The sequence below is a fragment of the Brachypodium distachyon genome, chromosome 4 (assembly GCF_000005505.3).
Source record: "Brachypodium distachyon strain Bd21 chromosome 4, Brachypodium_distachyon_v3.0, whole genome shotgun sequence".
Lineage (NCBI taxonomy): Eukaryota > Viridiplantae > Streptophyta > Magnoliopsida > Poales > Poaceae > Brachypodium > Brachypodium distachyon.
Genome location: NC_016134.3, coordinates 13,202,577 through 13,226,662, shown reverse-complemented (window position 1 = coordinate 13,226,662; position 24,086 = coordinate 13,202,577).

The following is a 24,086-nucleotide window of genomic DNA, read 5'->3' as shown; positions in this document are numbered from 1 at the left end:
ACCATTACCGCTCGGGATCCGCAGGGAATCAAGAGATTTTAGTCCAAATCCCATCGGATCCCCTCCAATCCCCCCAGGGAATCTTCTAACCGAACGGGCCCAGTGGGAATGGCAACCAACACAAAGGGTTTGTTCCGTATTGATGCTCTCGTGGTTTATCCTTTTCTTCCTGTTATCAAAGTGCACAAGAAAATGTACCTTTAGATTCGTATTCAGACGAATTAAAAAAAATTGTCACAAATATTATATTTCGTAACCAAAATTAGGATGGCCAGAAGAACATCATGTGTTGATTTGATTTTACGGGTTTATATTTTGTAACAAAAATAGGCCACGGAAAATAGGCATATTTTGTGAACAACTCTGTTTTTTTTCTTTCCCCTACATTTTGAAATTGAAAAGCTCCTCACGGCCGCAGGATCTGTCGCGGCTGGAAATTAGCCCGAGCTAGAGACGGTGCCTAGTCCAGCGGCCTCGGTGGCAGAAGGTGTGTGTGGGGGGCGGGGGATGTAGCTCCTGGACGGCCGGCGAGTAGCCCCTGTAGGAACGGTGACGAGACACAGCACGGTCGGTGGGCGGGATGGCGAGGCGTCGGCTGCGGGGGAGAAGGGGATCCTGGGCAGGTGGTGCGCGCGCCGGTTGCGGGGTAGATGGAGAAGGCGGCCGGCGGTGAGGAGGAGGCAGGATGGCCGGCGGTGGGGAGGGACGGGGGGAGGAGCGGCGACTGCACGGGAGGGCCCAATCCCGATAGGGTTGGGTAATGGGGACGAGTCGAGTGCGAGGAGGTCGGGTGCCTGTTATTTCCTGTGAATTCGGCGGTGGCATTTTCGCCGTGGGGCAAACTCGAATTGCTCATGCGGAGAAGCTTGGGAAACTGGTCTCGGACAGTTTATCCCGGAAGCTCCGTTTACACGTGATTTCAGAAGGGCTTCTCATTTCAGCCTGTGGGGAATTTTTTCTTCTTTTTCAGCTTCAGCTGACTGGAAACCGTAACCTGGCCCAAAGGCTGAAAAGAAGGGAGCCAAAGATAGGTATGGCACCGGCCTAACCGGTACATGAATGTTAAGGATTTGACACAAAGCAAGTTCCTAACTATTGGCAAACTAATTGCCAGATCGTTTGGAATATGCTGAGCATACAAAGTTCCCAAAGCTTCCCGTTCCCATGCATGGTAGCTAGCTTCTAGCATGGAAAGCAAGATTGATAGAGAATTGGAGATATGCATCGTGGTCGTGGGTGAATGCGTTGCATGTTTGCTAGAAAAAAAGATTTTTATCCATATTGGTTGGTGCCCAAGAACTAAACTGGCGTTGCATGTATGGATGAATACATATATCAATTGTCTCGTGGGTGTCTGTTAGGCCCATGTGTTAAGATATGTGTCGAATATGTGTATGAATAGGGTTACAATTGGACTTGGATTAGCGGAGGGTTAGATGTTAGAGTCGAATACGTGTAACCCGGGCTTAATATATAAAGGCACCGCGGGGTAGATCAAAGAGATTATGACAACATAATAGCAATAGGCTCGCAGGGGGAGCCGGCGGCTTTGTGCCGGCGCCTAGGGTGGCCGGTGTTGCGGCGTTGGGGGGAGGAGCGCCCGTAGTCATGTCCCGGGGATGTAGGCTTTGGCCGAACCTCGTTAACAAATATCGTGCCTCGGTGTCATCCTTGATCGTGCATCCGCCGGATTTCGTAACAAGTGGTATCAGAGCGAGGTTGAGGGGATGCGGAAGATCTTGTGGGAGGTGCGAGGATCATGCTCGACGGGCGCCGCGGAACGTCCAATGCGGTGCAAGGTGGAGCATGGCGGCGATCAGATTTGCGATCGGTGGAGTCGAACACTTCAGGCAGGCGGCTTGAACCGTTTGATGGGCTGCAGTTGGCAAGGATCGACCAGGCGTGGTGATCGGGCCGACACAGTGGCTGGGAAGACGTCGTGGATCGGACGACGGCTTCGGCTCACGATCAGACCGGCGACCAGACGCAGGGACGATCGGATAGATCAGGGCAGGATGCATCGCGGTCTAGCGGTGGATCGGGTGTGGTACAGGGCGGCATGGTGGCACGGTGGACGAGTTGTGTCGACAATGCAGGTGGCCAGGGTGCAACACGAATTTGTGCATATAATTTGCACAAGGGTGCGACTGTTACAAAGTGCTGGCGGCTGCGTGCTCGTGCAGCAGGTGACAGACACCAGAGTTTCGTCGGACGAGGTTGCGGAAGATGGATTGAAAATCTGAGTAAGAGTTCTACGGCATACGTGTAAAGACGGCGGCACACACGGATTTTTGTTCGCAGGTTTCCTTTGAATCGACGAAGGAAAGTCATCGGCGTGGGCACAGAGTAAAGGAAGGATTTGCATGCAAGACTAGTTTGGGCTCGGATTCCAAGAAGAAAAGGAAAAGGACATGCTTTGAGGGTACTAATCGGATTGGAATTCAAGGAGCGAAGAAACAAAAGAAAACTTGCATGTATATGTATGTTAGGCCTTCACGTGTGATGCTATTCTGGTCGGGTTCAAAGGAAAAAGGCAAAGGACAAAAGGACAAGGGAGGCCAGGTGCGGGGCGTCTAATTCCAGGATTGATAGGAAGGGGGTCAGGAGCAGGTGCCGGGAGGCCGACGGACCGCGTGCGTCGTAGCGTGGGCAGAAGCCGAGGCCGAGTCTGTGCGGCAAGAGGGCAAGGCCGAGTAGGACACCAGGAGAAGAACAGGGACTCAAAGAACTGATCCATGACATGATAAAACGTCAGGCAAGGCAGGTTACAAACCACGGAAGGCTAGCTGCAGGCTGGAGACAGAGGTCAAGTTCATCTGTTGCATATCATATTTTTCCAAGTGCCGAAGTTCTGCAGGAAGGAAAAAAAAGGATGATTGCATACAGAAGTGAAAAGATCTCAGGAGTTTCTCTGAAGAGCAGACTAGTGTTGGTTTGTCGGGAGCTTTGACAGGACGGTGGGTGCGTGCAGCGTGGCTTCAAGTGACGAGAGACGGTGCGCGTATAAGGCTAGGAGTAGCCTGGAGCGTGTCGTGAGGATCGTGTATCTACAAGGCGTCAAGCAATACACTTGGTGTTGAGATGACACGTCGCAAGGTGGAGCACGGTTGCAGTCGGACAAGTTCGGCTGGGGTTAGACGACAGTCTGGCAGATCGACAGAGATGTCGGTCGGAACAGAAGAGGACGGTGAAATCGGCGACAACGACATAGGAGCGTGAGTGCTGATGGTGTCCAAATTCTGTGGCATGGCAACACGTGGCACGGTGGGGCCTGAGATGGTGTGGGTATGCTACCCAGTAGACCTTGGCCAAGATTGCGGATGCTCGACGCGGTAATAGCGGCGAGGTGTGCGCTAAGCACGGGACACAGCAACAGACCAGGGCATATGCGGTCAGACAATGGTTTCACATGTGTGCAGGGGTGCTGAAGCAGTGTTGGCGAGTATCAGGTTCAAGTTGGTGACTGGGTCTATCGGGATGGTGATGGACAAGAATCGGCCATGGGGAATCTGAGAAGGTGTATTTTCAGAAAGTCTGGATTGTCAAAGGCTTAGAGAGCACATGGGCATATATTCTGTGATGTTCGATGCACATGGCAAAGTGCAGGCGATGGGATGCAGAAGGAGGCGGAGTGCTATAGCCGTGGGACATGTAGAAGACTATTCGAAAAGGATGAGAAAACTGTGAATTTGACTCAAGATGACTCAAGGGCGACAGCGAAATTTCTTCAAGTTTCATGAGGACAGTCAACGATAGCGAGGATGATGAGTTCGGGTAACTCTTATGTGTGGCACCTAACATGTGAGTTGTTCGACTTTCACATAGATCAATTAAGAAGCTACCAGGGTGACGATACATCGGTGTTGTCGAATATGGTGACTTTATGATCGGTGTGTGATGGTGTTGAACGGATACTCCGGGAAGTTAGGAACACAAGGCAGGAGTTTGGAGAACTTATTTTTGTCGGGAGAATTGACTGTTAATGAAAAGAAAGGGACTACTGTTGCAGGTGGAGTCATGTGATGTCAAAGAAGTACCAGTGGAGCTCGATGTTTCAAGTCCAAGGTACACGGAGGTTCGTGCATGACGGCTTCAAGATGGCGAGGGACATATTCGCCAAGATGGAGTTTGTTGAGATATGTGTCGAATATGTGTATAAGTAGGGTTACAATTGGAATTGGATTAGCGGAGGGTTAGGTGTTGGAGTCGAACACGTGTAACCCGGCCCTAATATATAAAGGCACCGCGGGGTAGTTCAAAGAGATTATGACAATATAATAGCAATAGGCTCGCAGGGGGAGTCGTCGGCTTTGTGCCGGCGTCCAGGGTGGCCGGTGTTGTGGCGTTGGGGGGAGGAGCGCCCGTAGTCATGCCCCGGGGATGTAGGCTTCGGCCGAACCTCGTTAACAAATACCGTGCCTCGGTGTCATCCTTGATCGTGCATCCGCCGGATTTCGTAACACCACGTACAATGAATACACATTAATAGAATGAATACGGATACAATGGACATTCATCCTATGTACTGTACTACCTACATATGGATGACTTTTAGCTATATTGATTGTGTGCAATTTTTTGCGCACATGGAGGTTGTAAATGACTTCAATTAAGCGTGTAGGAGCGAGACATCACAGTTCAAGAGCAGATTAATTAATCAAGCCGTCCATGTCGTGTCGTGTGCTTCCTCTAATCGCGTCGGACTCCCATGCATGTCGTCCCCGGAGGGATGACAACCAAACCCTACCGTGCTTTTATCCCCTACTTTGTGTTAAAAAGAAAACTTCATTGGCTCATACACGCATTACTTGTGCAACGAGACTCTGGAAATTCTAGTATTTTAGTTTGTGCAAACATTTATACAGTCAGTCTGTCAGTGCAACCGTAATTGGCACTCATACCACGCATGTCAACAACAATTCAGTTCGGGCTCCTTTGACGCTCTAAAGGCACACTCACGGCTGCCATTCCTCCTTGGGCAGAGCAGGGGATGCCTCTAGCGGAGGCGGCTGGTTTTCAGAAGGAGGCTACGGCTTGGAAGTGGAAGGCAAGGGCAGGCTAGCTTGTAGTGGGGTGTGTTCTGTTCATCTTCCTCCCTGGATCTTCATCTTCCTCCGAATTTCTCTAATACATTTGGCTTGTAATCCGAATCCTGTTCTATGGTTCATGCGACATCGACCTCATCGTCGGCACGCCCACCACCTGTTCGATGGTTCGTCTTACAAGCGATAACCCAGTAGAGTTTACTGCAAATCCGGCTAAATGTTTTCTTTTTGCGTGTGGGCAACGACGACCTGCTCCGCATATCACCTCCAAACTGTGTGATACCTATCACCTACACGGCCTGCTCACGGGATGTTCCAGATGCGGAGCATCGTGATGCCAAGGAGGTCCTCATGCATGAGACCCTCTGCAAGGTGTCACCGAATGTGGACCCAACATTGAAGCCACCATGGCCTTCATTTGGGTACTTCTATGGAGAACTGTATCAGCAAGGAGCAATGATACTTCCAACAGTCGATCGTATGGCATTTGCTCCTATACTATCCTTGTTTCCTTGGAACCCGAGTGGTTATTTGCCCGAAAATAGACCCAAGCTGTTCATTATACCTACTACTGCTTGTGGAGGTTCAACAATTCATGCTAGAGCCATTAGTTTTCAGTTCAGTGCTAACAAAAAGTGCTTGACATCACCGTGGGGTCCTGGCAGATTAGTCGTTGGTGGCTATAAGTGCATAATTGGCTTTTCTTGTACTGCCGTTCTATATCTTCCAACTCATAACAATTGGCTGATGCTTTGAAGACCTGATAATAGAGCTACCATACTGCAGTTCCTTGGTGGTTTGTATGAGAGATTTTGGTCCAGCAAGTTTTACTACAAGGGGAAGCAGCAATCATGGCCATAATTATTGCACGGATGTACTTTCTTGGTCCTTCTGTTGGTCCGTGTCACCTTTATGCAAGTGGCAATGCCATTCTTCTTCAACCAGGTGTAGCACCGGGGCACTCTGTACTAGCAACTTCTCTGCAGTCTAGAGGAATTCAAGCTACTGCTGTGTCTGATTGTGTGGCATCAATATATTTGGTGGTTTCTAGTGCACACACAGGTCTGAATTTTCCTGGCAGGCAACCAAGTCAGGTTCTTGTTCTTTATCTTGCTTTGAACCAGATTACTGAATTTCATCCAAGGGAATGAGCCCACGGTATTATGTCGTGCACAGCGTTCACCAAAGAATGCTACAAAGGTGCATGCTTTATGTTTGGCTTTCCGTTGAGGTCATGCTAGTCATTGACAGTTTATTACAAGCCTTGGCTCACTCATGCCTCACTGGTCACACTATTCAATGTGGTTCTGAACCTATGCAATGGAAGATTGCATGGTTATTCAGTCTTCAATTTGGGGCGAGTAGGTTTCAGTGTTATCCTGTCGTTTGTCTTGCTTTGGCATGGGAGCAGCAGGGCTCTACAACAGTTAAGGTTGCTAAATGTTATCCACGGGAAGGGAGCTACAGAGATTTTAAAATACCAATTGTGGAACAAAAGATGCTGACAAGAAGACATTTTATTCAGTGTGCAGATTATCCAATGGGAGATTGCATGGTCACTTGACATGGGGTGCTCTGGTGGCAACAAGTATAGACAACCATTCTCTGCAATAACGTTGATACATGAAGTTTATCTTGAGCAGAGCATGCAACTACACTCCGGTGCTTCGCTGCAATGCAAGCGCCTTGGGACCGTACCATGGCAGTTCGACATCACGTCCTTCTTACTTTTGGAATTCCTTTGAAGTAGCACTGGCGATTGATTATTTCTTGCAAGCCTTGGTCAGCTTATGCCTCAGTGGTTATGCTATTAAATTATTCATTGTGGTTCTGAAGTTACGCGCTTGATCATTTCATCTATATTCAGTCATGTCCTACTGGAGAGTGAAGTTCAGTTTTATTCTACTGAAAAGGGTTCCATATATGACTCTGCACAATTTCAGTGGAACATTGCATGGTCGAACATGAAGATCTCTGATGTTGGAAACAGGTTCATGCAATTCTTCTTTGAAGCTAGGAGGTATTCTCTTACTCAGGGAGATTATCTCGAGAAGTAAGTTGCAGCAAACCTCCAGTACTTCGCTGCAATGCAACGGCCTTGGGACCCCGGTGGTTCGCCAAGATGTTGGCTTGGGGACAAGACGAAGTTCAAGGGGGGAGGATTGTCAGCTACCTTATACCATTCGTGAGCTGGACAGTGGGCCGCGATGCTTGGGCTTGAGCCTAGACTGGACATACAGGAGACCTCTAGCACAAATAGGAGGAGCGGGACAATACGGAGAGGCGTCTGGTTTTCAGAAGGAGGCTACGGCCTGGAAGGCAACGGCAGGCTAGCTTGTAGTGGGGTGTGTTCTGTTGATCTTCCTCCCTCGATCTTCATCTTCTTCTGAATTTCTCTAATACATTTGGCTTGTAATCCGAATCCTGTTCTATTGAGTCGACCTAGTCGAGAGGTGTTCACAAGCAGATCTGGATGCCCAGCGATTCACCACTGTAGTACCTATGGGTGCTTGTACATCAAGAACTTGGAGACAAAGCTAAAGCTTAGCTACAACCTACTGGCAAACTAATCGCAGATGGATCTGCTGCAATATGTAGAGCATACAAAGTTCTTGAAGCCTCCGAGTCCCATGGTTGTTGTTTTGATGGTAAGAGAGATTAATTACTGCAGATTCATCAGTGGAGATATGCATGTACGTGAAATGCATTTGTCTGTTTGCTAAAAGGTTTTTGTCCACGTTGGTGTTCAAGAACTGAACTGAGACATATATGGATGGATCCATTAATGTAACTGGCAGTATGAGCCACGCATTTACCGGTAGAGCTCTTTTACGGTACTCCGAATTTAATATGAACCGTTCATTTGTCTTCATCTAGCGACCGGTATTATCTGGTACTCCATGGTTAGGCTCACGGAGTACCGATCAAAAACTACCGGAGTACCATGAATTGCAGGGCAAAATCGTAATTGCGTGACGGTGCTGGTGCTCAATGTGCATTAAAAAAAGGGATCTTGCTTTGCCAGACGCAGATGTTGCCACGCCAGCGGGCGATTAGAGCGCCGTGCCAGCGGCCGGACTAAGAGATGGAGCGAAGTGGACGAATCCGCCGCCTGCCGCGCCGGACAGCGGACGAACAGATGGAGTAGCTCAGCGCCGCCCCGCGATGATCACGCATGCACGCATATGGCTTTTGATGAATGGATTTATCTCTCTCCTAAAGACTTGTTGATTAATCACTTGATGCTCGAAGTGATTCATGCATCTTATCAAGATAAATTGATCGGGTCCATCCAACTCTAAAATTAATGATTCCTGCGTGTTCTTTTCTAAATGGCTGCTGACTAATCTAATTAATCACTTGATGATTCGTGCATGCATCAACCATGCTCCGCCACCGCTCGATTGGAGTTCCTCCGATCAGGATCGGGAGGGACCGCCACCACCACTTGACTGGGCTGGCCCAAATCGACAGTTTTTTTTCCTGGATCTTGTACCCTTTTGAAAATGTCTAATTTGCCCTTCAATATGGACGGTGAGATTTGCTCGGTACTCCATATAAGTTTTTGGAGCACCGGGGTACCGTTAAAATCCTCTATCGGTATGATTTGGTAGATACTTTTATTTTACAATTTCCCTATAAGATATTTGAATTCTAGTCAACTATTATTATTCAGACTATTAGAAAACATATAAGCTTCTCGCAAAAAAACATATAAGCTAAATGTACAGCTTGTGGATACATAATTGCTCTTTTGGAAAAACAAATAAGCTAATGTATAATAAACTGCTCTTTAATTTAATTAAGTGTGTTAGCTTGGTTACAATGCTTGGGCGTGACAACAAGGGCTGACGTGGTGTAAAACCATAGATTTCCCCTCTTCGCTCCTGCTAGGTCCTTGCTATCTATATTTTCTTGGAATATAGAATGAATTTCAAAATTCTAGGCCCAAAATGATGGCAACAAAACAAGCTGTAATAATATTTCGAGGATTCTTCTACGCACCAAAGATCTGAGCACACTGCTGCATTGCTAGTACTCATATACGTCACTTACTGAGCAGAGACAACGCGAGTTCTAATAATATTTTGAGAATTCTTCCACGCACCAAAAATAAGATCTGAACACACTTCTACGTTGTTACTACTTGTACGTCGCTGACTCATACAAATCCATCAAGCTAACACAGTTCTACATTGTTACTACTTCTACGTCACTGGCTCAGATACAAATCCAAGTTACTACCAAACTGTTGGTGATTTAAAGAACATATAGTATTCCTGAAGCATCTCATTCCCATAGTTGCTTCTTGGACAAAGAGACTAATTTGATTGCAGATCGATGGAGATATGCATCATGCGTGCATATTCTTTGTTTGGTGAAAAGGTTGCTGCCCACATTGGTGCTAAAGAACTGGCGTGGCATGTATATGGCTCAATGGCTGGATCAATTGTCTCGGGACTCGGGAGTGACCTGATCATCTGAGACAAAGCAAGTCCCTAACTACTGGCTACTGGCAAACTAATTGCAGATCGGTTCATGTAGTCTCTCATTCCCATTGTGGTTGCTTGATGGAAAGCGAGATTAATATTTGCAGATTGATGATCTATATATGCATATGCTTGTTTGCTAAAACGTTGTTGTCTACAGCGGTGCCCAAGAACTGAACTGGTGCCGCATATATATATGGATGGGATGGATCATTGTAGTATAACAGTTATCGTCCTGGCTGCTTCATGCGGATCAGCGGGAATATATGACTTCTGGGTGGATGACGATCGATCCACTAATTAATACAGTCGGTAATGTTTTGCTGCTATTATTTACTCATTTTTTGTTGATTGAACTTTATATCTACTTTGACTGACCTTTATACGTAAATTGGTAAAAATAATAATTTGCAATGAAATGGTTATGTGTGGGCTTCGCTCGATGCAAAAGCCGGGCTCTCTCCTTTTTGAAAAAAAAATTAACAGTGTGACCCACGTATTTACCGGTTAGATTGGATAGATATGTACTTTATTTTTTTTTATACTCACTCCGGTTGGAATTATTTGTCACGGATTTAGTACAAATACCTTTTCTAGATATTTGATGCGTGGTCAACTATTATGCAGAATATTAGAAAACAAATAAGCTAAAATGTACAACCTGTGGATACATAATTGCTCTTTTTTTAAAAACTCTTTTCATAATTATGCTACGTAGACACACCCACCCTACCGTATGAGCACTTCCGAAAGACTGGACCAGTAGATCTTGAAAATAATTAAGCTTATTATTAGTTTGGTTACAAATGCAAGCTGGAGTACTAGCAAAACAAATTGGATTCGCCGGAAAGGTACTGATGGCATTTGTAGCGCAGGCAGGCGCACGTGCACGTCGTCACGGTACTCATCTCCAAGAACACGGTCCACGGCGATGGTGGACTACTGGTGGTCATGCGATGGAAGATCCAGGCCCTGGCGGCTGCCGGCGATGCTCGTGGCTGGCGGCACCGATGGCGGGAGCGCCCTAGGGCAGCCCGTGCTACCATTGGTACTACGAGGGGTGTAGGTGCGCCGACTGCGGCAGGGTGCTTGCGGCGGCGGCGGCGGCGGCGCCTGTGCCGTGATACGAACTGAATCCGATTCGCGTGAAGATTTTTGTCGAGGGATCTTCCGCTGGAGCACCAGTAGGTGATGGGGATTGGGACCTCGGCTAGTCGGCTTCCTCAATCCAGATCCATGTGTTTCGTACCCGTTCTTCCCCCAATGGGTCAAATGAGATGCCCATATGAAACATATTTATAAAAAAAAATGAAAATATTTAAACGGGCCGTGCTCCTCAATCCAGATCGGGAGGAGGGGAGGAGGCAGGTATAGGGGCGCTGGCCAGCAAGAGGCCTTGGGCTGGGTTGAGAGATGAGATGGCCTGACCTAGTGACTTGTAAAATATTAAAACAAAAAACTGCTAAACGGGAAGGTAGAGGCCTGAGCACGGCCCGTTTAGAATCGTGCCGGGCCGAGCCCACAACGGGCCGGGCACGGTGGGTTCATGGGGTTGTGTCCTTGGCACGGCCGTTTGCCAGCTATATTCTCCGGCCTCTCCTCTCTCCATATGTCAACTGGCGTAGTATTTGACGAAATCACGCACAATCTACCATCATGCATATAACGAAATCTTCATATTTTCTTCTCTTTTGCCCCGATGTAGGGTGTCAAGTGGGAACCCACCAATAACCCACTTGTAGGCCAATTTTTTAAATTTTAGTTCAAATTTGAGTCAAAAAATTGAACTAGCAAAATCCCTTATAAACTAGAAGTGGGACATAAGCGGGATCCCGCTTACATTTCTACCCTCATGTCAGCGACCCCTCCTGCCCGATACCTCCTGCTGCCGAGCACTTCTAGCCCGCGGCCATCTTCTTCCTCAGATCCGGTGGCTTGAGCTTGCTACGCTCGAACGCATGCCTCCTCTGGCCGCCCTGGACCTCCGAGCGCCTCCCTTAGTTCCGGTGCCAGAATAAACAAAACACTAGAAGAAATCTGATTTCAGTTGGATTTTCTATATATAAAGCAAATCTGATTTCATTTGTGTGCACAAAAGTGTCATTTATTCAGAGTTACCGAAGCCTCCCACTCTCATCGTTGCTTCTCGGACATCCAGATTAGTTCGATTGCAGGTCGATGGGGTACGTGCGTTTATTGTTTGGCAAAAGGTTGTTGCCTATATTGGAGCCAAGAACTGAACAGGGTCTGGCATATATGAATGGATCAATATTTAACAGGTGTCTCGGAAGCGCATGTGATAAGCCTATATATCGTGAGTCTGTGACATAAACACAACGGATCATTGATCCTGTGTAACTACATCGATGATTTTCAGCTTGGTTATGTTCAGTACTTTTTGCACACCTGGGTAGCTGTAACTTACTTTAACCAAGTGAAGGGGTGGGGGCAATTCCTCACAGCTCAGGAACCACATTAATTAAATTTGTTCCTTGTGGCGTCATGTATATATATGCAGTATCGCCTGTGATATATACATGTTCACATGCACGTGGATTATCTATTGCTTGGTGTACAGTCCCTCTGTCCCATAGTAAGTGAAAAAATATTACATGTATCTAGACATTTTTGTGTATAGATATATCCATATTTGGACAAATTTGAGTCGCTTATTATGGGATGGAGGGAGTAGTATTTTACCGAGACCGGCTGCATGCAGTAAAATGGTGTCTGAAAGTTGTCACTAGTAAGGCATCGTCCCACATTAGGCTCACTACCGGAAAACCGGGCTTTGCCAGCGGCAAGCCGCCTGATAAGCCGATGGCAAACAATGGCTCGCCGGCAAAGGAAGCAAAAGGCCGTCGGCAAAGCACGGCCCACGGCAAACAGCAGGCTGCCAGCAAATAAACACTGCACGTGGGTCCGCTTGCGTGGTTAACGGCGAGCGAAACAGCGACCGAAAAAAAAATATGAAATTACTCTTTGCCGGCGGCCACGCGAAAAGACCGTCGGCAAAGAAATTAGTTTTCCCGCACATTCCCGTTCGAAATTTGACGTAGGCGCGAAGGAAAAAAAAAAAGAATAGCCCCCCCCCCCGGGGCCGGCCCGCCCGTGTGCAGGCCGTTTCCTGGGCCGGCCTGGCCTAGCGCGGCCCGGTCACCCGCACGCAGTGCATTGCAGGGCGGGGTGGGACATTTAGTCCCACCTCGCCACTTTAAGGGACCGCCGACCTGCGTAAATAGGGAAGCACCCTTAGCAGGTTGACTTCCTTCTAAACACTACTACCGCCCGATTTGCTCCCGGTTCGCTGCCCTGTGGGGACCATGTGTCCCGTACGCTTGCATGTGGGGTCGGTTCGGTTCCCCGTGGGCCCGACCTGGCCGTTTCGCTCCCGGGTATGCCTGGTTGAGCCTCGTTCAGGCCGGGCGGGCACTTTATTTTTTGTTAAATCTTTGCCGGCGGCCCCGAGGATAGGCCGCCAGCAAAGCTCGCTTTCACTTTTTTTTTAGTTTAATCTTTCGGATTTCCTTTTTATTTTTTCTTTTTAAACTCTTTGCCGGAGGCAGGCCGCCGACAAACTATTTGTTTTCCCGCATCCCCCGTCCGAAATTAACCGCCAACCGAAGGAAATCCAAAAAAAAAAGAGAAAGTACTCTTTGCCGGCAGCCACGGGAAAAGACCGCCCGCAAAGATTGCTTTGCCGGAGGCCCCTAGAATAGCCGCCGGCAAAGCTTTTTTCTTTGCTTTTTCTTTGTCTAGTTGTGATGTAAATGAACCATATTGTAAACACATGGAGCAACATATATTGTTGTTTAGATGAACCCAATTTGTACTTATAAAATTTAGTTTCCCAAATCATAAATTTGCATGCCCGTGAGTTAATTGGTTACGATTCATCGACGCATGAAATGACGAAACAAATGGTTTCCCGGCTTTCCCCTTGTACGTGGTGTGCCATGTATATGTAAATGAAGGGTGTGTTAGTGGTAAAATCAAATCCATAGCCCTTATGCGACAATTCCTTTGCAAACTATACTAGCGAATGGGCATGAATGTTCCACACTTGAGGGGAAAACTCTCAATTCAGACCGACGGAACATAATTTAGTCGGTCCATGGGATAGATGTTTGCTTTTTCATGTCCCCGTGTGCTAATAGAACCTCGAGGAAGATTAAAGTGTCATGAAAACACTAAGGAAGATTAAAGTGACATTTTCCGCACGAACATTCTGGAATTAGAGGGGGGAAACTCGCAACTGACACGTATGGAGAAGATTTCTGAGACGACTTGTGGTAGCCTTTTGGTTTTACATGTTCACATGTCCTAATACAACAAAAAGGAAGTCTAAAGTGACATGAGAACACAAGTTTTGGTGAAAAGCTACCCCGTAGACGCCACGAGGCCCGCAGGAGGAGACGATGCCTCAAATCACATGACGAATGGTCCAGAGAACTTAAAATCTTGGATGATGTCATCAAATGGGTATATAAAGATGGTGTTAAGAGGAAAAAACAATCCAAGTATCTGAGGTTGCACTTTCTTCACAAACTGGACTAACCCGCACGAACGTCCTGGAATTAGAGGGGGAAACTCGCAATTCACATAGACGACTTGTGGTAGCCTTTTGGTTTTACATGTTCACATGTCCTAATACAATACTATGATAGAGTAAAGTGACAGAAAATCCCAAGTTTTGGTGAAAAGCTAGTAACAAAACACTAAGGAACTATATCAAGGGAGCGTGAACATAGATGGCTATATCAACAACTATGTATGTGTTCTGTTTCACCCCTAACAATCTTGTTGGCTATATCAAGTTCTTCATTCGCGAGCCTCACCCCTAACAATCTTGTTGTGTTCTGTTTCAGGTGAAGGCTCATTCGGATAAATGACGCCTCATGCAATTTGAGGCTGTAGACTGCTCCCTCACGGGAAGGGCGAGCTCCGTGACGGATTACAATGCGACCGTCGAGCCCGAAGCCTACGCCAGCCAACTTGGATTTACCAAGGTGAGAACCTACCATGAGGTGTTTGAGGAGGTGCACGGCCCGGGGCTGATCCTAGACAGCAAGACCTGGATCCGGAAGTGATCGTGAGGGCGGGAGGAGGCAAGAAGCACGAGAGGTATACTTCTAGGGGAACGGCTGCATCGATCCTGCCACCGCTTCCAGCCTACCTCACCTCAAGGCTGCTTCCATGAGCTCAAGTGCAAGTATACGCAGTCGTCCCACCGCATGACAGTTCTCGGAGTAGGTTAGTTGGTCTTCGTTCACCACAACCCGTCTTTTCGCATTTCATTGGAACGACGATGATCTTGTAATGACATTGCAGGAGGTGGAGGGTCTTACCGAGCAAGTAAGGGCGCATATGAACGATGACATGGAGGCTAGGATGGCTCATATGCAGGCTCAGATGGATGCTCAGTTGAGGGCTCAGGCGGTTCAGGTGCAGGCTTCAGTGCAGGCCGCACTGAAGGCTCAGTACGAGCATCTTAGGGTATGTTTCACGCACATAATTGCCAAAATACCGTGGTATTAGTTTTGTAACTGCTACTCTTTGTCTTTTTAAAAACAATACGCAGCCGTTCCTCGCAAACTCCGCTCAAGAGGCGCCTCCCGTACCGATGTTCGACTTGGCGTTTCTTAATCTCCAGATTGAGCCTGCTCCACAGCCTAATCCACATACTCCGGTGAGTACACTTGAAACTTTTCAATCTCCATTCATTACTTTTCTTGCTTCCATTTAGGGTCGGGGTAAATGTCTAATCATGTGTTCAACAGCATCAATCCGGCCGTGGCTCACACGATCCTTCTTCGCACGCAAGCGTTGCTAAAGGCAACCCTCTTGGCCAGTCACCAGCTCCCGGTCCCTGACTCGAGTAAGTTGCCTCAACCTTGTATCATCTTGCCGTTTGTTGGTTTGAAACTTACTTTCTTGTCTGCACACGTAGAACTACACAACGTAGCATCACTTAGGCATTTTTTAGCCTTATGGCTCACTTTGCACCATCTTGGAGCAAATTGAGCCTCTAGGGCATAGAATGGTGCCATGGTGGCAATTATGAGCCAAATAGCCCTTTTATGCCTCATTTTGGAGCCCAAGTTTTTGGAGAAAAATGCGCCTCTTGGGCACAAAATGGTGCCATGGTGGCAATTATGAGCCAAATTGCCCTTTTATGCCTCATTTTGGAGCCCAATAGGCTCAATTTGCTGAGCAAAATGCGTCTCTTGGGCACAAAATGGTGCCATGGTGGCAATTATGAGCCTTATGGCTCATTTTGGAGCTCAAGAGGCTCATTTTGCTCCAAAATGGTGTAATGTTGACTAAGTGGTGCATAAATGCCACCAAGACACCATTTTGGAGCAAATTGAGCCTCTTGGGCACAAAATAGTGCCATGGTGGCAATTATGAGCCAAATGGCCCTTTTATGGCTCATTTTGAAGCCCAAGAGGCTCATTTTGTTCCAAAATGGTGCAATATTGGCTAAATGGTTCATAAATGCCACCAAGACACCATTCTGAAGCAAAATTGAGCCTCTTGGCCAAGCTAATGCTCTTGCATGCGACCAAGTCACCATTTTGGAGTCAAATGGCTAATTTCCCCCTTCAAATACGACGTATGTCACTTCAATACCTTATTTTGTTTCTAATTGTGCAATTCCAACTCTATTTCATAGGTTTATATTGGTGCATGTCCAAGGATCAATGGATGGTGGATGTAGAAGGTTCCCGAGTCACTCTCTTCTTTCTTTTCATGTATATATGGATATTTGGCGGATGAACAGTTGTAATATGTTGCAATCTTGTGAGACGAACACTTGTAATATTATGTCGTGACACATAGATGTGATGTTTCGGACTTGTGAGATGTATGCTTGTGATGTGAAATGGTCGCGTCTATGATTTGTATGTGTTGTGCTGTTTGAAACGAGCTGTCGTGTTCATATATATATATATAATATGTGCTGTTATATATGATTTTAATTGCTGGGATAAACAGAAAAAAAATTTGGCCTCTTCTCTGGCGGCCACCTTCGGCAAAGCGACCACGTGGCGGCTGCCTATGCTTCCTGCGGGGCACGTTTGCTGGCGGGTTACCAAGGGCCTCCGGCAAACATTGGTCTATTTGCTAGCGGTATTATATGGATGGCCGCCAACAAAGATAGCTTTGTTTGCCGGCGGTTTCCCTAGGGCCTCCGACAAACATGGTATTCTTTGCCGGCGGTAATATACGAAGGCCGCCGACAAAGATAGGAACGCGGGCCTTGCAGGGTTGACGCGCGGCACGTTGCCCTTCTTTGCCGGTGGTTTTTCCGGGGCCGCCGGCAAAGGCTTGACGAGCGGGGCCCACACGGCGAGACGCGGCCCGTCGGGCTCGTGCCGCGTGGCAACTGTTTGCCGGCGGTTTTTCTTGAGGGTCCGCCGGCAAACAACTAACATGTGGGTCCTTTCTCGGGCGAAACGGCGTCGCCGTTAACGAGGCCAACCGTCAACTACTTTATTTAGCCGGCGGCCGTTGTTTTGGCCGCCAGCAAATACTTTGCCATCGGCCCGACAAAAAGCCATCGGCAAAGATGAGTTTACGGCTAGGGTCCATACCGAATGCCTTTGCCGGCGGCCCCGAGGGAAAGCCGCCGGCAAAGACTTTGCCAGGGGGCTTTTTGCCTTTGCCGGCGGCTAGCCGCGGCAAAGGAGGTTTCCACCGTAGTGGCTAGTGAACAAAGAAATGATATACCGAGACTCGGAAACTAAAAGTGTGTTCTATTTCAGGTAATGTCATGTCGTGCTCATTTCTGACGTCACTGTATCAATCGTCGCCATATTCTCCTCATTAGCTTTCCATCTCTAGCTCCAACCACATGCAAAATTGTGAATTTTCTTGCTCCCACCACTGGTAAACCATGGAATGGCACTCACATGCCATAGATCAGCTCCCAGGGGTGGCGTTATGATTAAGCTGTGACATCACTCTACAAGACATCGATATTAACTTTGCAAGAGGATTCAAACACTAGCACTGCACATGGTGAGAAGATGATCATGTATATGTCGATTTGATTTAATGGGTTTTTGTCCTATCTTGTACATTACTCTATGCTCTGAAACTATTTTTAACCAAAAACTAGTATCTGTTTATACTTTTCTTTACATCATGAAATTGGCAACGAGACTCAGAATATTCGTATTCTATTTTAGTTGTGCATGCGTGCAAACAGTAATTGGCAATTTTGGTATTCATACAGGCTCCTTTGTCATTATAGAAGGCACATCGATCTCGGCTAATATATCTCCTTCGGCAGAGCACTAGAGCAGCATGCCGCGGACAGCCGGATGTAACTCTTTTTTTTTCGAAAAGGGGGCTCCCCGGCCTCTGCATCGAAGTGACGCACACAGCCAATTTATTGTAAAGTAAAAACATCTCAGTACAAAATTCACGAATCACACAAAGTGAAGACAAAAATAAGCCAAATAAAACAAAGATCCTGAAGGTAATTCCTATGCATCTTGCAATCTACCAACAGGCCGTCAGCCAGCCAGGTTGGAGATATCCGGAGCGACCGTTTCTAGCCGAGTGCACCCAAAAGTCGAAAGCTCATGCTTGTCCACAGAGAGGAGGAGAGGCCAAAAGCGGATTAGAACGGTGGCCCTAAAAATAACCTGCAAAAAGTAAACAACTCTAGCCCTGTTAAAAATAATATCATTTCAACAATTCCAAATAACCCAACAGCAGACACTCTCGCCCATATCAGCCGGATGCAACTTATCTGGCCAATTTGTGAGTCGCTCGTTTTCTCGCATGTAGGAGGCATGAAGGCACGGCAGCCGCGACGTCCCTTCGAGCACATCTGTAGAGACGGATGCCCAGGAATTCGTCTATGGGTACTTGTACATCAAGAGGTTGGAGACAAATTAAGCCAGTCCTTAGCTACAGCCTACCGGCAAACTAATCGCAGATGGATCTATGCAATACTTAGAGCATACAAAGTTCCCCAAGCCTCCCAGTCCCATGGTCGTTGCTCGAAGGAAAGAGAGATTAATTTTTGCAGATTGATCGATGGAGATATCCTGCATATGTGAAATGCATTTGCTTGTTTGCTAAGAGGTTGTTGTCCCGGAACTGAACTGGCGTTGTATATATGGATGGATGGATGTATCCATTAATGTATACAGTTGGTAGTATGAGATTTGGTAGGTGTACTTTATTTATTTATTTATTTTGTGGATACATATTGCCTTTTCGTAAAAAAATATTCTTTTAATTAATATAGAGTTTTTTCCCCAAAAATGAGAACAATCTGACTTTATTGATCAAAAACAAAGTACACCATAGCATGGCAATGGAGATGAAGCAAAAGGGAAAATATTTAGTTAGCGAGTGCACTGCGCCCGCAAACTACAGTTGCTCAGAAAGAGGAGGGAGATCGCACAGAGAGAGAGAGAGCGCGTCATCTACGGTCTTCAGAGAGATAGCAGAGAGAGAGAGACCATAGGTGACAGCCATGGCCTATTTGCCACGGGTCCGTCACCTACCACCTGGCCCTCACATGGCGCGACAGCCACCACATGATCTGCCGCCGCCCAGAGACGCTGCCGCGAGGGCAGGGGAGGCGAGATGCACGCAGGCGAAATAGCGTCCAAGTAGGGTTACGGCGGGACTGGGACCCAGCAGCAGTGGAAGGAGGCAGTTTATTAGAGTATATGGGCTCAAATCTCAATGCAAATTTGAGGGGGGTGGATAGGAGGAGCAACACGCTTAGGGGTACAAAATCCACTCTCATCTCAAAAGATACTTGATGAAACTAAAACCTTCGTCACGATTCTTCATCACGAGCAGCCGCCGTCGGTGCGGTAAGGCCCACTTGACAGCCACATAGCGGCGGGGATGCTGGCTGTGGTCGAGCTAGGAGATGCACCCGAGGGAGAGGCCCGCCATGCTGGAGTCCAAGCCGCCGATCGAGATACCGTCGCTGCCCGCCGCCGCAGATGGAGGAGAAGATGAGGCCCAGCGAGAGGTTGTCGCCGCGGCCTGTTAAGCCCGCATGGGGCCTGCCGTCGGCGATGGTGGACATCCTGTTGTGGCCGGTGGCGGGGATGCCCTGCGGCTACTCGTGCTGCGCCGGCTGCGACAGGGTGTACGGCTACGCCGTCACCGCCGTGCCCGTGCCGGCGGGGTGCTACGGTGGCGGTGGTTACAGGCCGCTGTTGGTCGAGGAGGATCCCTCGAGCACCTGCGCAGTCGTGTGAAGTGAATCCGATTCGATTCGTCTTGACATTTTTCCTTTTGAGAAAATTGGCTGGGAGACACAGTTATTTTGTGGCTTTTGCCGAAACAGACCGCTGAAATGTGTCTTTGTCCAGTACCATTACAATTTCGTGCACATTTTTCCGAACACATCGTATGGTCCAAAACGAAAAGTTTGACTTTTCTTCACATTGAATTATCATTCTACCCTTAGCTAATGTGTCTAGAATTTTCCAAACTCTTTGTCCGAAGCGTTTTACTCTCCTGCGGAGTGCAGCAACAAAGGGGATGAATGCCCACATCGACCAACGGCGGACCCTAGTAGATGTCAAAAATCGATTTGTACAAAGGAAAAAACTGTTGAAATCAGATTTACGATGGTAGTCCCAAGTAAAAATGTCAAATTCTCAATTTTAGTCGATGCAGTGTGTTCTAGCAAATGTCCACGAAATTACAATGGTACTGGGCAAAGACACATTTCAGCGGTGTGTTTCGGCAAAGTCTACGAAATAACGGTGTCCTCCGACAAATTTCCTCTTTCTTTTTTGGGGCATCTTTTGGTGTAGTGGGGAATTGGAGAAAGTGTTAGTTTTCTCTCGGTATATATCGATGCCTTCCTTTATTTTCCTGGGTCTATGATTTATTTCAGTTTTTTTTGTTTGCTTTTGAGAGAATATATCGATGCCTTCCTCGCAAAAAAAAGAGAATATATTGATGCCTTCCTTTTTCAGTGCCGGAAATACTTCACGTACGACACTACGTGTACGATTTCTGCACGACGTGTGATCTGGCTTAGTGCGTTGCCTCTGCTATGTCCGAGGAAATACTAATCGATAGCATATCTGTTTAGATAATCTATTCCTGTAGCTTTGTGAATTTGTATATATTCATTGTCAGTGTTTTATTTATTTGTTTGCTAAAGGACGCTGATCTATCTATAAACTCTACAAAGTTGAAACCCATTAACTACAGTTAATTTAGCGAGCTGCACATACAGCCTATCCACATCACCACCGCCTGCGCCTAACATCGGAAGAAAATCCAGTTGCCACCCCTTCCTCTCAGTTCGTCCACCGCGGCTCGATCTGCGTTGACCGGTGCCCTCTTCTCGCCGGCGGAACAGAGACGCTCTCCTCTGGCCATCGGAACGGATCCATCATGGCCCAAAACAGCCACCGCCTCCAAGCCCCTGGCCCGCTGGCCGCCGCCGCTCGATCTCCGGCCACCGGTGAGGCCGCCCTCCTTTGGCCGGTGGTATGAAGCAGTCGTGTCCCCCGAAACCTTCCTGAGGTCCTGATGCCCCTGCTCCCTAGAGTCCCGAGGTCCCGCCGCCTTCTGCTCCCTCGAATCCCCCTCCCGCCTCACCGCTCCGAGCTCCCAGCCTCTTGCCGCCACCGCCGCCGCTCGACGATCTCCGGCCACCTGTGCAACCGCCCTCCTTTGGCCGGTGGAACGGAGCCTTAATTCGTGTCCCCCACCACCGCCCCGAGGCCGAGATCCTGCCAGCCCCTGCTCCCTCGCGCCCGTGGTCCCGCCACCCCTGCTCCCCTTCCTGCCTCCGATAGCCAGGTCAGCGGCAAATGGGGTCAGAGGCGGACGTGGTGGAGATGACCGCCCCCCTCCTCGGCAGAGCTAGCAGTGAGGTTCATCCTCTCGCTGCTCCAGCAGCCTCATGTGGCAGACTGCTTGATCTGAAGGCGAGCGTGCCCACGAAGACGAAGGCATCGGGATCCATTTTTGCCCAACGATGCGCCTCCAGCCTCCTAATCTATCTACATATTTAATTCCCAACGGCCCAGCCCACTTAGGCCTATCTATATTAATCTGTCAGCACTTACCTGGACGGTTGGGCCTTGGCCTTGGAAAAGACAACGCCCAACACGAGACACACCTGGCTGTTGATTTTTCCTTTTTTTTTACCAGAGTTTATTACTTGAACTCAAGTTAGTATAGACAACTAGGATTATTGGGATATATACAATGTTTGAAGTGTCAAATCCAGTGAAAATTTTGTCATTTGCATCGAAAACAACTCTTAAAGTGTTCCACTGAAAATTTTCTCATCTGCATCAAAAACAACTCTTAAAGTGTTCTATATTTCTGTTTTGATTTTCGTTGAGTACCATATTTAAGTTCCCGCAGCAACTCGCGGGGGAATCACCTAGTTATAAAAGTTCATCGGCAGTACAAAACAGCTCGAACTTAATAAAAATTACATCGAGATTTTTGGACCACCTGACGAACGCTACCGCAGCCAGAACGAGCCGTGACCTGTCGTTGTCACCGCTCCCATGCCGTTAAAGTTTGACCAAGTTTAATTAAAATTTTGCCTACATTTACACCTCGAAATTATTTCGGTTAAAAACAACATGATATGTATCTTTGTAGTATAATTATTTGATATTGGAATTGTTAGTACATTTTTCCATAACTTTTTTTCTTGAAAGAATTTTTCCTCAAACTTGGTCAAACTTTATGAAATTTGACCTAGGACAAAACTATAAGATCGTATATTTAGGAACAGAGATAATACGTCAGAATATTTTATTGTTTCATTGAATAAAATACTACTCTCTCCGTCCCATAATTCTTTACGCTATTTTAGTTCATAAAATATCGACAAGAATTTTGAACTAAAACAACGACAAGATTTATGAAACGGAGGGGGGTCCGCCCATCTCGCCGACAGGTTCGTGTAGAAGAAGTTACACCCCGAATTCAGAATCTCCCATTGTAGCTACTATGTCAAATGAACCCGAAATCCCGGTTCCGCCTGAACCAAGCACTCACGACATTCTAAAGGCTCTGTTGGCCAAAAAGGAAAGCTTTAACCGGGCCATCAAGAAGTAAGTTCCTTCTACTGCACCTCAAGCACCTCCGGTTCAGGTCTTTTATGATTGTGACCAATTTCCTGGCCCGTTGGAAGGCCAAAGCTGCCCAAGTGATTGATCTCCCCCCCTAAAAGGAACAAGTTCGGATAATGAGAGTAGCAGCAAAACCCAATAAGGTGTTCGTAATTCTTTTGCGTGAACTGACCAAAGCCATCTGATAACTAAAATAGTGCGCTCAGTGCTTTGCATCTGCTGTGTGCAAAGAGAAGAATAATGGCAATCCTAGTATCATCGTACAGAAGTCGTACGAATAACATATACGTATATCAGCGCTCGGTTTTCCTTTTTCTTTCTGTACTACTTTTTTCTACTCCCTCCGAACCATTGAATTAAATCAGCGATATTATTATGAATTGGCGGGTACCAAATTTCACAAATTGGAGCAATTTTTTTTTATAATTTTGGCACAACCCAACATCTCCTCACACCTTAGCTTCACCTCACCCCGTCATCTTCTACTTTCATAACAGCCGTTGGATTTAATCGGCGGTGCAGATTAGAAGATGCCTCTTCGAACGCGTATACAACTTGCATAGGACCGTACTTGGCATCACTTAAACAACATCATGATGTATTCCGTAGCGACGAACCGTGAGTTTGATGACTAAAATGCACCAACTTTTCAAATTCGATGACCGCACGTGCGTGCATTCTACTCCCCTAGATATGATTGATTGGACTAGTTGTATTGTTGTATCTATTTACTCCGACCGTTGGCATGGAAACACTAAAGATTGTTTGGCGCTGCTCCTGTCCTAAATGGTACACGAATGTTAAGGATTCGACAAAAACAAGTCCCTAGCTACTAGCAAACTAATTGTAGATTGGTCTGCTGAAACGTGCAGAGCATACAGAGTTCCCGAAGCCTTCCATTCCCATGCAAGGGGGCTTCTTGGAAAGCAAGATTTGTTGCTACAGATCGACAGAGAATTGGAGATGTGCATGTTGTCAATCCCCTGACAATTGCCTCCGCCTGCCAGTTCTTTCGTGATCCTCAAAGTCGTGTGGAGCAGAGAGATAGGACGACAAACTTCCGCTGCAATACCTTGTATCCAATCAGTGATTTACGAAAGGAGATGAATTTCAACGGTTTTTCCGGGACCCAGTAAATTACCACCGTAATATGTTACCAGTGGAAAATTCCTCGGAGTCTCCAACGGAGCCTAAAGAATGGTTTGGCGCTGCACCTGTCCTAACAGATGCATGAATGTTAAGGATTCGACACAAAGCAAGTCCTTAGCTACTGCCAAACTAATTGCAGATTGCTCTGCTGAAATATTTAGAGCATTCAGAGCTCCCGAAGCCTTCCATTCCCATGCATGCATGGTAGCTTCTAGCTCGGCAAGCGACATTTGTTTTTGCAGACCGACAGAGAATTGGAGATATGCATAGGTGAATGCATTGCTTATTTGCGAAAA